The sequence below is a fragment of the Sus scrofa genome, chromosome 4, assembly GCF_000003025.6.
Source record: "Sus scrofa isolate TJ Tabasco breed Duroc chromosome 4, Sscrofa11.1, whole genome shotgun sequence".
NCBI classification, from domain to species: Eukaryota; Metazoa; Chordata; class Mammalia; order Artiodactyla; family Suidae; genus Sus; species Sus scrofa.
Window position 1 is genome coordinate 101,519,660 of NC_010446.5, and position 12,474 is coordinate 101,532,133.

At 45.8% G+C, this 12,474-nt stretch overlaps 1 protein-coding gene across 3 annotated transcripts in view; it reads left to right on the forward strand.

Annotated features, from left to right (window-relative positions):
* Positions 593-12,474, forward strand: part of ZNF697 (zinc finger protein 697) — a 32,015-nt gene continuing 20,133 nt past the window's right edge. For 2 of the 3 annotated variants that reach the window (XM_003355228.4, XM_013988103.2), the window contains exon 1: positions 597-2,251. The gene's annotated coding sequence lies outside the window, so the exon portion shown is untranslated. Of the gene's footprint in view, positions 2,252-12,474 lie in introns of all 3 variants that reach the window. The other variant, XM_013988104.2, reaches the window with a different exon arrangement.

Below are 12,474 nucleotides of genomic sequence, written 5' to 3' on the forward strand. Positions count from 1 at the left end.
CCCCACCCCTCACAACCAAATTTCACACACTGTGTCCCTAATGTATTATCTGCATTTTCTTATCTCCAGTTCCCTCCTCTAGCCACTCGGTCCAAGTTCTGCTCTCACTGGCACAAAAAAAAGTTTATGGAAAGAGCACCACATTCTGGGAACACAGACCTCTGCATATGACTTTGTTAAATACTGTGTGGTAACTGTGTGAGGCTCATTGGAGTCTGACCTTCTTGGGGGTAAAACGTAGCTTATAGTTACTCAGGAGGTATCTTACTTTTCAATGTCCACTCCAGGCATAGTGACTACCATGTAGTAAGTGTTAAATAAATCTTTGTTAAAGTAACGAATTAACGTGGTTTGGCAAAATAAAAGGAGGGGCAGGTTTGGTAAGGGATGGAGGTAGTGAATGAAGTTTTAGATGTCCCGAGCTGAAGATAAAAATGGAGGAGGAGGAGGAGAGGGTACCCTGTTAGAAGCAAAGCAGAAAATAGCTTCAGCCAGGGCATAGTAAACAAAATTAAATGCTACGGGTAAGCACATCTTTTTTTTTTTTTTTTTTTTTTTTTTTTTCTTTTCCCCAAGCAAAACCCTAAGGAAGGTCACTAGATTTGCCAAACAACCATTATCCATTATCTTTTGGAGGGGCACACTTTCACTGGAATGTTGCCGGATTGCAAACCATTACGGAGTAGTCATTGGCAGGGTCTGGAAAAGTGAGGATCACAGCCCAATTCCTTTAGGTAGAGGGTCAACAGAGTGACATGCCACAGGAACCTCTGGGAGGGAGCTGATCCGATCTGCCTGCTCCTCATCAATCCTACCGCTTACATTAATCCAGCCCATTTTAGGTCCGTGGTTAAGGAGCGCCAAAGAAAGAGAACTACAGCAGAAACGGACAGTGGATATGCTTTTCTTAAATGTAACCGAAACCCTCCCTCAGCCAAATGTTCTGATCCATGTGCCTTTGAAATGTGAGAGGCCAAATGGATATGATAGGTAATTATGACCTTCTCCCTGAGGACTTTTCAAACACATTTTAGAGCATCCTAGAATTCTTCCTTTCCTTTTTCCATTCCCTAGTCTTCGATCGCTCTCCTTGTGAGAGAACACAGCTTTTAGGCATTTAGCCTCGATGTGGCCCTTTCTTGATTTTCCCACGAGCGTCCTGGGAATTGGACAGGAATCTGTGGACCATGTACAGACTTGATAGTCTGGAAGCCCAGTTCCTTTCTTGCGTCCAATGGGCTCCTTCCCTCACCACACCCCCTAACCCCACCACGCGCTCACTATACAGCGGCCATCACATCTGTTTTGTAGAACCGAGGAAACTGAATCCTAAAGGTGAAAGGGGAAGATAAGCACAAAGTCCAGCACGTTCCTCACTCAGCAGCCCAGGGGTTTTTACATGTCCTATAGTTAATTCGCGTTAATTTGTTCTCAATCTCTTAGTTTAATTACTTTTCTTGAAAAGATGCCTGGGACAAGGCCAACTTCGGAGGATGGAATGTCCCCAAGTCAGGATCTGGAAACAATCAGCTCTTTTGGTTTTAAGGCTAGAGCGCCAAGATCTTATGGAACCTGAATTCCTGGTGAGCAGTCAAGTTCTTTCATCCGCCCCCAGCAGGATTCCGGTGGCTCAAAACAGAAAAAGAAAAAAGAAAAAAAAATCTATTAAAAACAAAAAACAAAACAAAACAACAAAACCCGAGTCAAGCCAAAGCGAAGCCACCCCCAACTTCCTCATTTCTAAAGGAAAGCCCTGGTCCACCGCAGTCCTCCCGCACACTGCGACAGCTCAGAGGCAGCACCGCAGTTAGGGACCCCGGGCGCAGGACTAGCGCCCTCGGGAGCTACTGGCTGGGCGCGCGCCGCGGGGCGGGGCCCAGGGCGCGATCCACCCGCTGCTCGGTTCCCCCGAGCGCTTAGGAAAGGAGCGAGCGCCTCTCTTCCAGGCCCGGGGTCCTAGTCCGGCCGGAGGAACCTCCAGGGCGCCCGCTGCTGTGGTGGCAGGAAGTCTCCGGGAACTACAAATCGAGGCATGCTGGGAACATTCCCCTGCTCCTCCCAGGAAATGTCCTTTGTCCAGCCCTACAGGAAGCCCCAGTGAGGAGCCAGCCGGGCAAGCAGCCAGTCTGCCTGCCAGCCAGCGGCCGCTGCAGCTGCCGCCGCCGCCGCACAAGGGCAGACGCGCCGCGGCGCGGGGCTCGGGCCGGGGCGCGCGGTGCCCTAGCTCCTGGCCGCGCCCGCCGCCGCGCAGGTAGGAGCGTGGCTGCCGCTGGGCTCCCCCGCCGCCTGGGGATCCGGCTGATAGGGACCCGACCGGAACATTGCGGGGATGGGGTGTGCGCCCATGATCGGGTGGCGGAACCGCTGGGCGAACTTGTGCCTCGTAGACTGGACCGTTGTCCGCTTCCCCGGGGCGCAGGGACTCCGGGCGCAGGGGGCTGCTTTTGCGGCCCCCGAGACCGGACAGAGCTCCCTCCGGGGTCTGTGCCGAGGGGTGGGTAGGAAGCGGCTGAGAAGCGAGGGAAGAGGCAGCTCTGCGAGAGGCAGTCGGACCGTCCCGCCGACCACCGAAGGGGGCATCCGAGACCCTCGGAAAAACGTAGCCCAGGGAGGAGCTTGGGAGGCTAGAAGAAGGTGAAGGGCTTTGTGTGCAGCTGCGGACGGGGACCGACTGCGCTCCCTCCCCTCGCCTTCTCTCCGTGCCCGCAGCCCCGGTTGGGGCTGGGAGATTCCGAGGAGGACCAGCGGCTCATCTTGAGTCCTGGTGAAATGTTTTCTCCCTTTTCCTCTCCGCTCCATTCTAGGTTGACTTAAAGCAGCGGCTTGGGCTGCCATAGACTGGGCAAATGGCACAATAAGGATGGGTGGGTGGGGAGATGGGTAGCAGCTCGCCGTCCTAGAGGGGTCGCCGTTTAGCTCCGCTAGGCTTCCCAACCCCAGATGTCCATGTCCGCCGGTGGCTGGGTGGTGGGGCAAAGCTGATACTTTCACCCAGGGAGAATGCCGCGGCTAAGGACTGTGAGTGGAGCCACGGGGTGAAGCGCGTGTTGGGAGGACTGGGAGAGTAAGAGATGGGGGCAGGGGGAGCCAGTGACAACGGGGCCGCTGACTGTACCTTATGGCCAGTGTACGTTAAGGTCAGGCTTCGAGGAGAATCAGATTACCACTTCCTCTGGGACTTTCCACGATTTTCCTTTTTCCTAACCCCCACCCCCCCACCCCCAGTAATGAATCACCCACTCATTGCTAAGTGAGCATGAGGCTGCATTCAGTCGGTGATGTATCCCTGCCCTGATATCTGGCCTATGTGTCCTTTACCTGGAGGGCGACAAGAATACCCCGCATCCCCTAAGGCGTTATCCTCCTCCTTTGGGACTAAGGGATGGTAAAGGCGGTTGGATAATGGCTAGCTAGCAGGTTAATAGCCTTTGAGGAGCCGTGATGGATGAGTGGGCAACTCTGACCACCCTCGGGGTGTTACTGCTGTAACTGAACTCACTCCCCTCAGGGGCCTCTGTTTCTCCTCTCTCCCCTCGCCTGTTTATTTTACAGCTCTACTCAAGTGTCTACCTTCTTCTCTTCAGGAGCCAGCATGGGGACACTATTTAAAGTGCAATACATTTTAAGAGCCAAGTGGACCTTAAAGATGCCACTTGGGTGGTGAGGCAGAAGTACCAGAGGTTCATGATGATGTGGTAGGCACAGAGCCCTGCATCCTATTTAAATAGCTCGGAGGGGGAAACAAAATATTTCCCACTGCCTTCTCTAGGAGACATGAATCAACTGAAGTGATATAAAAATGGAGTGGAGAAACACCCAGTTGTTGAGGCTGAGGCCATGAAGATGGTGAAATAAGGAGAAAAGGCTCTGAATTTAAAAGGTGATTTCTAGTTGGAACACATTGGCTGTGTGTGTGTGTGTGTGTGTGTGTGTGTGTTTGTGTGTGTGTGCGGGCGCGCTGGAGGCAGAGGTTGTCGTCAGGTGGAAATTTGATGTTAGAAGTTTAGCTGGGTGCCAAGGAGAACACAATGGCACCATAGTGAACAAAAGTCATAAACAGGATGGGATGTCAGGCTACTTTTTACTTTACCGAAAAGACAACACAGATAGCCTTCAAAAGCGAGTGGGATGCAAGGGGGGAATGGAAACAAATCAGAGTGAGAAGAAGGGACTGATGTAGCTGAATTGGATGGGAAGAGTGACCTCCTTGGAGGTTGTATGACTAAGGCTGATGGGGTTGCATCACATTTCCTCTCCCTCCCCCTCAAAGCTCTTTGGATTTCCTCTGAATCTGCATGTTTGCCTAACTTCTCATGTCCCCAGTTAAGGCGAGGGGTGAAAACTGGTTAAAGAGGGTAAATCAAAGCAAGAAAGTAGAGTGGGGGCGGGGGTGGGGGAGAAACTGCAATATCATTAAGAGGTCTGGAACCTCAACTGACACTCATGCCAGTGGGGATTTTCCTTTTATCTAAGATCCTACTTATCCTTTCTTTTCCTTCATTTTTTTCCTCCTCTCCTAAGAAGTTTCTTAGTAGTCTTTCTTATGCAGTGTTAATGTAATCAACAGAGGTAACGCCTAAGTTTGGCATTCAAAATCCTTTACAATTCAATGCTTACCAACCTCCATCCTCCACTGCATCTGGTCCACCTCATATTACCTACCCAACCCATTCTTGCAGCCAAGAGCTCCCTATTCTGAGGTGCAACAGACCTTCTTCCACCTGTGTGTCTCTATGCCTATTGGGCATCCCTGATTGTTTTCTTTAAATCCTAGCCCAGCTGATGCGGAAGTCTTAGGAAATCTTCCCAGACCTCTTAGTCAGAATTAATCGCATCCCCATGGTACTTTGCATCCTGTGGATGACAGCCATCTCTGGTCCACTTTGTGATGGTTAGATGTTCGCTTTCTCCCCTTCAAAATGTAAAACCCTGGAGGGCAATGGCTCTCTCTACCCTGTGCTTTATAGCTAGGCAGGTGCACAAAGGATATTACTTGAAAAATATGAAGAAGCAAAGGAATGAGTGAAGAAATGGAAATAATGCACACATCTTAATTGACTTCTTTCCTTTTCTATAAAAAAAGGGGATGAAGCCTTTCTCATAGACTTGTAAGGAGTTATTGCAGTTGTGACTCTAAAGCATCTAGAGTTTTTCCTTTTGCTTCTGGATTAGGAGACCCTAAATGGATTTATCCCAATGTCTAATACAAAGACATTCATTAAGAGTTTGTTGAATAGGTTCTTTGCCGGCCTCAATTTTCTAACATATAGGCAGGGTATGAAATGGATTAATCCCAAGGGGGTGACCAATGACGTTTGTCATATTCCTGGACTGAAGAAAGTGATGCTGGTTTCTACTCAATTGTGAAGGCTCTGTGTGCTTTCTGGAAAGTAGCCCTGCAAAGGGCATCCTGCTATTTGTAACCAAGCCACTGACTCCCATCCTGTCGCTTTGAGTTTCATAACCCAAGCAGTCTCCTAGGATTAACATGTAGCATATAGAAGTGCAAGACAGATTGGACTTTCAGACACTCAATAAAGACATTGCAGTTTTGTAGTCCCTCATTTATCTCCAACTGGACAACTTTTTACGCTTCTTTTTTTACATGATGCCAACAGTTACTGTTTATTGAACATCTGTAATTTCTAGGCATTGCCTCAATCCCATGATTTACATATTATTATCTCTGTTCTAAAAATGAGGAAACTGGGGCTCAGAGAGAAGTTAAGAATCTTGCTTGGAGTCCCAGATTCTGGAGATAGATTGGAATTTAGTTCCTTTGATTCCCGAGCCTGTTTAGAATGGGTGTGTCTTTCCTTTCCCTGGAGAAAACTGCTAGATCTCTGTTCTTGCTTCCTCTGAGGTCTTTCATTTTCCAGATTTCCTACCAGGTATATTGGGTCCCAAATGCATTGTAATGGATCTCATTCTGAAAGCACTGGGTTTTTCATAAGTTTATTATTTTTTGCCCCTAAAATCCCATGGCCATCAGTTGGAAAGACTAGGTTCAGAATCCCTAAGACCAGCATGCTCCAGTGGCGCAATCGGTTAGCATGCGGTACTTATACAGAATCCCTAAGACCTTTGGGCACAGAACTGTTTACCTGGAATTCTTTCCCCTTTTCTCCCAGCCTATCTGAATTCTTTCTGTTCCTCCCTCCAGCCAAGTCTCACCACTCTTGGTAGCCTTTCTTGTCCACTCCAGGCCACATGCACCCCCTCCTCTAATCTTTTGCATTGTCTGAAATACCTGAGGTTCAGCCTCTTGATGAAAGTAAACTTGAGTGAGCCCCTGGAGCAGTGTGCTGGAATGTTTGGATTTTCTCTGCACGTGGCAGGGACTTCATGTTCAGAACACAAACCAGCATATGGTGGGCTTTCAGAAACCGTGAGTTGATGATGAATTGGTAATGACTCAAAATGCAAAAATGTAGGCACGAAACGTTATTTGCATGTTAGCATGTAGGAGAGGGATCAGAAGATCATTCTCTTAGATAACTTTCATTCTTCACCTAACTGCCCCCAGGAGTGAGAACCTTCTGGAAATATGTGAGAGCAGATCTGTGTATTGCTGAGTTTTATAAGCTTGACCTCCAGCGGTGCTAGATAATTATGGTCCTGTATTGATACTGAGTGGCATGGGCAGGGCCATTGCTGTCATGCACGCCTTATACCATATCTTCCAGAAAGGACCTCTTTGCTGCGCATCTGAGAAAACTGGAGGGGTTTCCCTGCCTTCTGCAGATATGGTGCGGGGCGGGGGCAGGGGGAATGCTGGGATGAGGAAGGAAGATAGTGCCTGCTGTTTTTACCTCTGAAAAGTGTAGCATGATCTGCGTGGGTACGGAATTGGGTTTTACTGCATTGTGTATTAATGACGATGCTGAAAAGATCAGCAGCTTCTCCCCTGAGTGGAAAAGACTTTGAGTTGCCACAGGTGGAACCCACCTCTTGAGGCTAAGCCCTCTTTCCCTGAGTTCAAAGCCCCACAGTGTTTTGGAAGCTGCAGGATAAATGCAGTGTTCCTGTGTTGTCATAAGCGCATTTGTCATTTTATATGAGAACGGGGACATTTCTTGGGGTCCCTGCACTTGTTCAGCAAGTCAGGCACGCTGCATCCAGAGCTTAGCAGTGTTCCAGCCAGGTGTGCAGAGGACTACCTTAGTTCTCCAGGCTCCCCTTCCTGCACAGGGTCAAGTCTGGGTCATGTGCATGCATCTCTAATTTGCTAAAATGGGTGTGGTTATGGGAAAAGGGTCTGCATTCATTCCAAGAGGCACTTTAGATCTATTTTCTTCTGAGTGTTTTGTCAAAATCTTACAAAACTTAAAAACCAGGAACCATCCTTTCTGGATTTCATTAATAAGAAACACATTGCTTTGGGCTCAGTGTCATGCATTTTCGTGTGGTTAGCGCATCTTTGATGTTTGATGACACTTAGAGGGGAACTCTGGGAAGAACACCTTTCCAGTTGTTGACCTTTTATCCCCACACATAGGAACCTTGGTGAAACGAATCACTTAAAAAAAAAAAAATCCCTTAAGCAGGTATTAACAATGATTTCTGGTAACAGAAGGTGGTTTTGAAAGCAATAGATTTTAAAAATTATTTCATTAGAATATAATCCTGGCTCGGTGGTTTAAGGATACAGCATTGTTCCTGATCTATCTTGGGTTACTCCGGTGGCACAGGTTTGCTCCCTGGCCTGGGAACTTCTGCATGCCGCAGGTGCAAAGCACAAAATAAATAAATTAATTAAAAATAAAAAGAATGTAATCTCCATAAGGTAGAACATGAGCATAATAGGCGACACGTAGTGAGTGTTCACAAAATTTTGTTGAATAAATGATTATGTTATATTTTCGGATGTTTCGCTTTGACTCTTTCCTAATATGAGGGGCACTGCCAAATTTTTTATAATAAGGTGTGTCAGAGGAGGTATGCTTCTATGTGGTATAAGGTGGGGAAAGGATTTTTTGTATGTACATATATGATTTTTTAAAAATAGGGTTTTTTTTTAAAGCAGTTTTAGGCTTACAGCAATATGGAACAAGAAGTACAGAGAATTTCCATATGCACCCTGTGGCTCCCCCCCACCCTCATCCCATGCACAGCCTCCCCCACTGTCAGCATCCCCCACCATAGCGGTATGTTTGTTAAAATCAACAAATCTATATTGACACATCATAATCACCCAAAGTCCACAGTTTACTTTAGCATTTACTCTTGGTGTTATACATTCTGTGAGTTTGGACAAACGTATAATGCCATGTATTCTGTAGCATCATACAGCATATTGTCACTGTCCTAAAATTCCTCCATGCTCCACCTAGTCATCCCTCACTTCATTCCTAACCCCTGGCAACTACCAGTCTTTTTACTGTCTTCACAGTTTTGCCTTTTCTTGGACATCCTGTAGTTGGAATCCTACAATTCATAGCCTTTTCAGCTTGTCATCTTTGACTTAGTAATATGCACTCTGGGTTCCTCCATATCTTTTCATGACTCGATAGGTCATTTCTTTTCAGCTCTGAATAATCTTATTTGGATGTACCACAGCTCATCCAGTCACCTACTAAAGGACATCTTGGTTGCTTCCAAGTTTTCCTAATTATGAATAAAGTGCCTCTAAACTTCCCTGTACATGTTCTTGTGTGGAGACATAAGTTTTCAACTCATTTGCCTAAATAACCAGCCATACAATTGCTGGATCTTAGAGTGTGAGTATGCTTCATTTTGTAAGAAACTGCCAAACTATATTTCAGAGTGATTATTCATCTTGCATTCTTATCAGCAGTGAACCAGGGTTCCTGTTCCTCTACATCTTCGCCAGCATTTCGTATTTTGTTTTTTGGATGTTTTGTCATTCTAACAGGTGTGGAGTAATGTCTCACTGTTTTCATTTGTAGTTTCCTAGTGTCATATGATGCTGAGCATCTTCTCCTATTCTTTTTTGTTATCTCGGCGAGGTGTCTGTTTAGATCTTTCGCCCATTTTAAAATCAGATTGTTCATTTTCTCATTATTGAATTTTAAGGGTTCTTTGTATATTTTGAATAACAGTCCTTTATCAGATATGTGCACGGGTTTGTTTGTTTTGTTATTTTATGGCTGTACCTGCAGCATGTGGAAGTTCCTGGGGCCAGGGATTGCATCCCAACCACAACTGTGACCTATGTCACAGTTGCACCAACACCAGGTCCTTCAACCCACTGCACTGGGTTGCGGATCAAACCCATACCTCTGCAGCAACCTGAGTTGTTGTAGTCGTATCTTAGCCCACTGTACCACAGCAGGAACTCCATCAGATACATGTTTTGCAAATATTTTCTCCTGGTCTATGCCATAACTTCTCATTCTCTGGATATATTCTCATATATTTAAATTTTTTCTATCTTTTTCTTTTTGGGATGTGTTAGTGTGCCAGATCTATTTTAATATAAAGCCAGCTTACCCCCAAAAATGAGAAACCAAAGTATGAAATAAACTTGAAGAAACCCTTGCTTACTTAAAAAAAAATAAGGTAAATGTGAATTAAATTTAGCCAGACTATCGGCACAGCCTGAACTAACTTGGGGGCAGTTACAAAGGAACTCCGTTATTTCTGTTTCCCTGGTGGGTACTTGCATTTGTTGACTGAATTAGTGGTTTGGTAAATATTTCTGGTCACCTACTTCGTATATGGCATATACCCTTTTAAAAAGAAGCTCTTTGGAATTCCTATTGTGGCTCAGTGGGTTAATAACCCAACTAGTATCCCTATCTTAGAATTTCCATCATGACTTAGCTGTTAACGAATCTGACTAGCATTCATGAGGACACAGGTTCGATCCCTGGTCTTGTTCAGTGGGTTAAGATCTGGCGTTGCCATGACCTGTGGTGTAGGTTGTAGACACGGCTTGGATCTTGGCATTGCTGTGCCTGTGATGTAGGCCTGCAGCTTCAGCTCTGATTCAGCTCCTAGCCTGAGAACTTCCATATGCCACAGATGTGGCCCTAAAAAAAAAAAGCAAAGTAAAAAAAAAAAATAAATTTTAAAAGGCTCTTTAATCATAAATAAATAAATAAGCTTGAGCTCTTAAAGAGAGCCTACGTATGTCTCACAGGTTAATTATGGGCCCTTAGGAAAAGGGTTTTGTAGGCTGATGATTGTGAGAAGAGAAATCAAGACACGCAGGCCTTTCCTGTCAGAGAAAGAAAACAAACACAAAGCCCTTGGAAACTGCTAGAGAATAAACTCTGGTCTGAGCAGACATGCTAATGAGAAATACAGATTCCTCCTGTGTTTGAGTGTGCTCCCCGCTGCCTCTCCTCCCAAGCAACTTCTTCCTTAGTCTCTAACACTTTGTAAAAGTTGAATGTTGGTCTTTTTTCATCCACATTTGATTTCTGTCGGTTCCAGTCCTGTCTTTGCTCCAGGGGTGGGAGGGCAGCTGCCATCGTGGCCGATTAGGAGAGCCTACTGGCCTTTCCCACTGTGAATCCAAACACAGCTCTGGGCCACCTCTGTTCTCTGCAAATTGAGTTGCGTGTTAAAGGCCTGGAGAGGAGGGAGGACACACCCAGGACTCGCTGAGGCAAAGGAGAGGTGCTGACATTTGGCCATGGGATGAGAATTCTTTTTCGAGAATGTTCTGTCTAGCTTTTGAAGCTAATCACCACTTTCTATCACATCTACCTATTTAGCAGGGTAATTAAGCTTGCTTGGCTCCTGGTGCTGACAGGTTATTGGATCCAGTTAGAAAAGCTAGGTGGTTTCCATGGCTCTGCCTTACCTGATGTGACCTTGGGCACATCAGTAGATTTCCTGGTCTCGTTAGTTGTTCATTTTGAGACGGAGGGAGAGAAATTATTAGCCGTAACTGTATCCATGTAAAGAATTATTTGACAATTAGTTTGGGATTAGCACATGCAAACTATTACATGTAGGATGGATTGGAATTCCCATTGTGGCTCAGTCAGTTAAGAACCCCACTAGCATCCATGAGGATGCAGGATCAATCCCTGGCCTTGCTCAGTGGGTTAAAGATTTGGGATTGCTGTAAGCTAGGTGTAGGTCACAGTTGCGGCTCGGATCCCGTGTTGCTGTGGCTGTGGTATAGGCCAGCAGCTGCAGCTCCAATTCAACCCCTAGCCTGGAAATTTCCATATGCCACAAGTGCAGCCATAAAAAAGAAAAACCAAACCAACCAAACAAACAAACATATAGGATGGATAAACCACAAAGCCCGACTGTATGGCACAGGGACATATAGTCCTGTAGCACGGGGACATGTTATCCTGCAATAAACCGTAATGAAAAGGAATATGGAAAAGAATATATATATTATATATATAACTGAATCACCTTGCTGTACACTAGAAACTGATACGACATTGTAAACCAACTATACTTCAGTAAGATAAAATTAAAAAAAAAAAAAACTATTTGAGGACTTATTTTACAGGGAATCATGAAAGTGCCAGAAAACAGTGTGTTCCTACCAGGAGCTCATAGTTGGGAGGTGGTTGGGAGGGAGCAAACAATAAGATACAAGTTACTATAACCGTAATTATATTTTAAAAACTAATATTGGGCAGAATGAGATAAGGAAAAGTTCCTTAAAGAATCATACAGAGTGAAATAATAATAATTCTTATGGAGCACTTAACACTAATCCTAGGAAGTAGGTCCAGTTGTTTTCTCCATTTTTAAATGAATAAAGCCAGGCTCCCAGAGCTTGAGAAGCTTACAGAGCTGGAGACAGGATTCACACGGGGGTCTGGCTTCAGAATCGGAGCTTTTAACCACCGTGGAGTATTCCTTCCCTCCAGGGAAACAGAGACAGCATCAAGCTGCTTCTTGAGAAGGAATGGCAGGGCAAGAGGGGTGAAACACAGGGTGACTTCTGGGAGGTTTAGAGCATCCCTTTTTGGCTGGGGTTAGGGTCAGAATTAGGTAAAGGTAAGAGAGCCTTGGGCTACGCTGTTGAAGGCTTGGAGTTTGTGCATCTCTAGAGACTATGGGACAGTCAGTTCCAGGTTTCTGAGCAGCAGGATAAGTGGAGTGGCAACTGCGTTTTAAGATTGATCCAGCAGTGACATGTGGGTGCTGTCTAACTGGTAAGAGTGCCGACAGCAGCAATGATAGAAAATAGAGGACAGAAGTAAAAGGAAGGACTTGGCAGCAGATTTGATTGAAAGGGGTGAGGAGAGGGGTCAAAGTTGACTCTAAGGTTTTGAGGCTGATGAATAAGAACAGAGAGACGGGCTGGCAGGAGTTGCTGATTTGTAGCAAAGATTTGGGACGAGAACGTATGTTTTTCAATATGACTGGGGCCAGCTCCATTACAAGTGGAAATTCATTTAGTGTTTACGACCACCTTTCAAGGTAACTTGTTTTGATCAATGAGGAAACTAGGGCTCAAATCAGTGAATAACTGCCCTAGAAGCGTACAGTGTGTCCATGGCAAACTTCTGTTTGAAACCAGGTCTG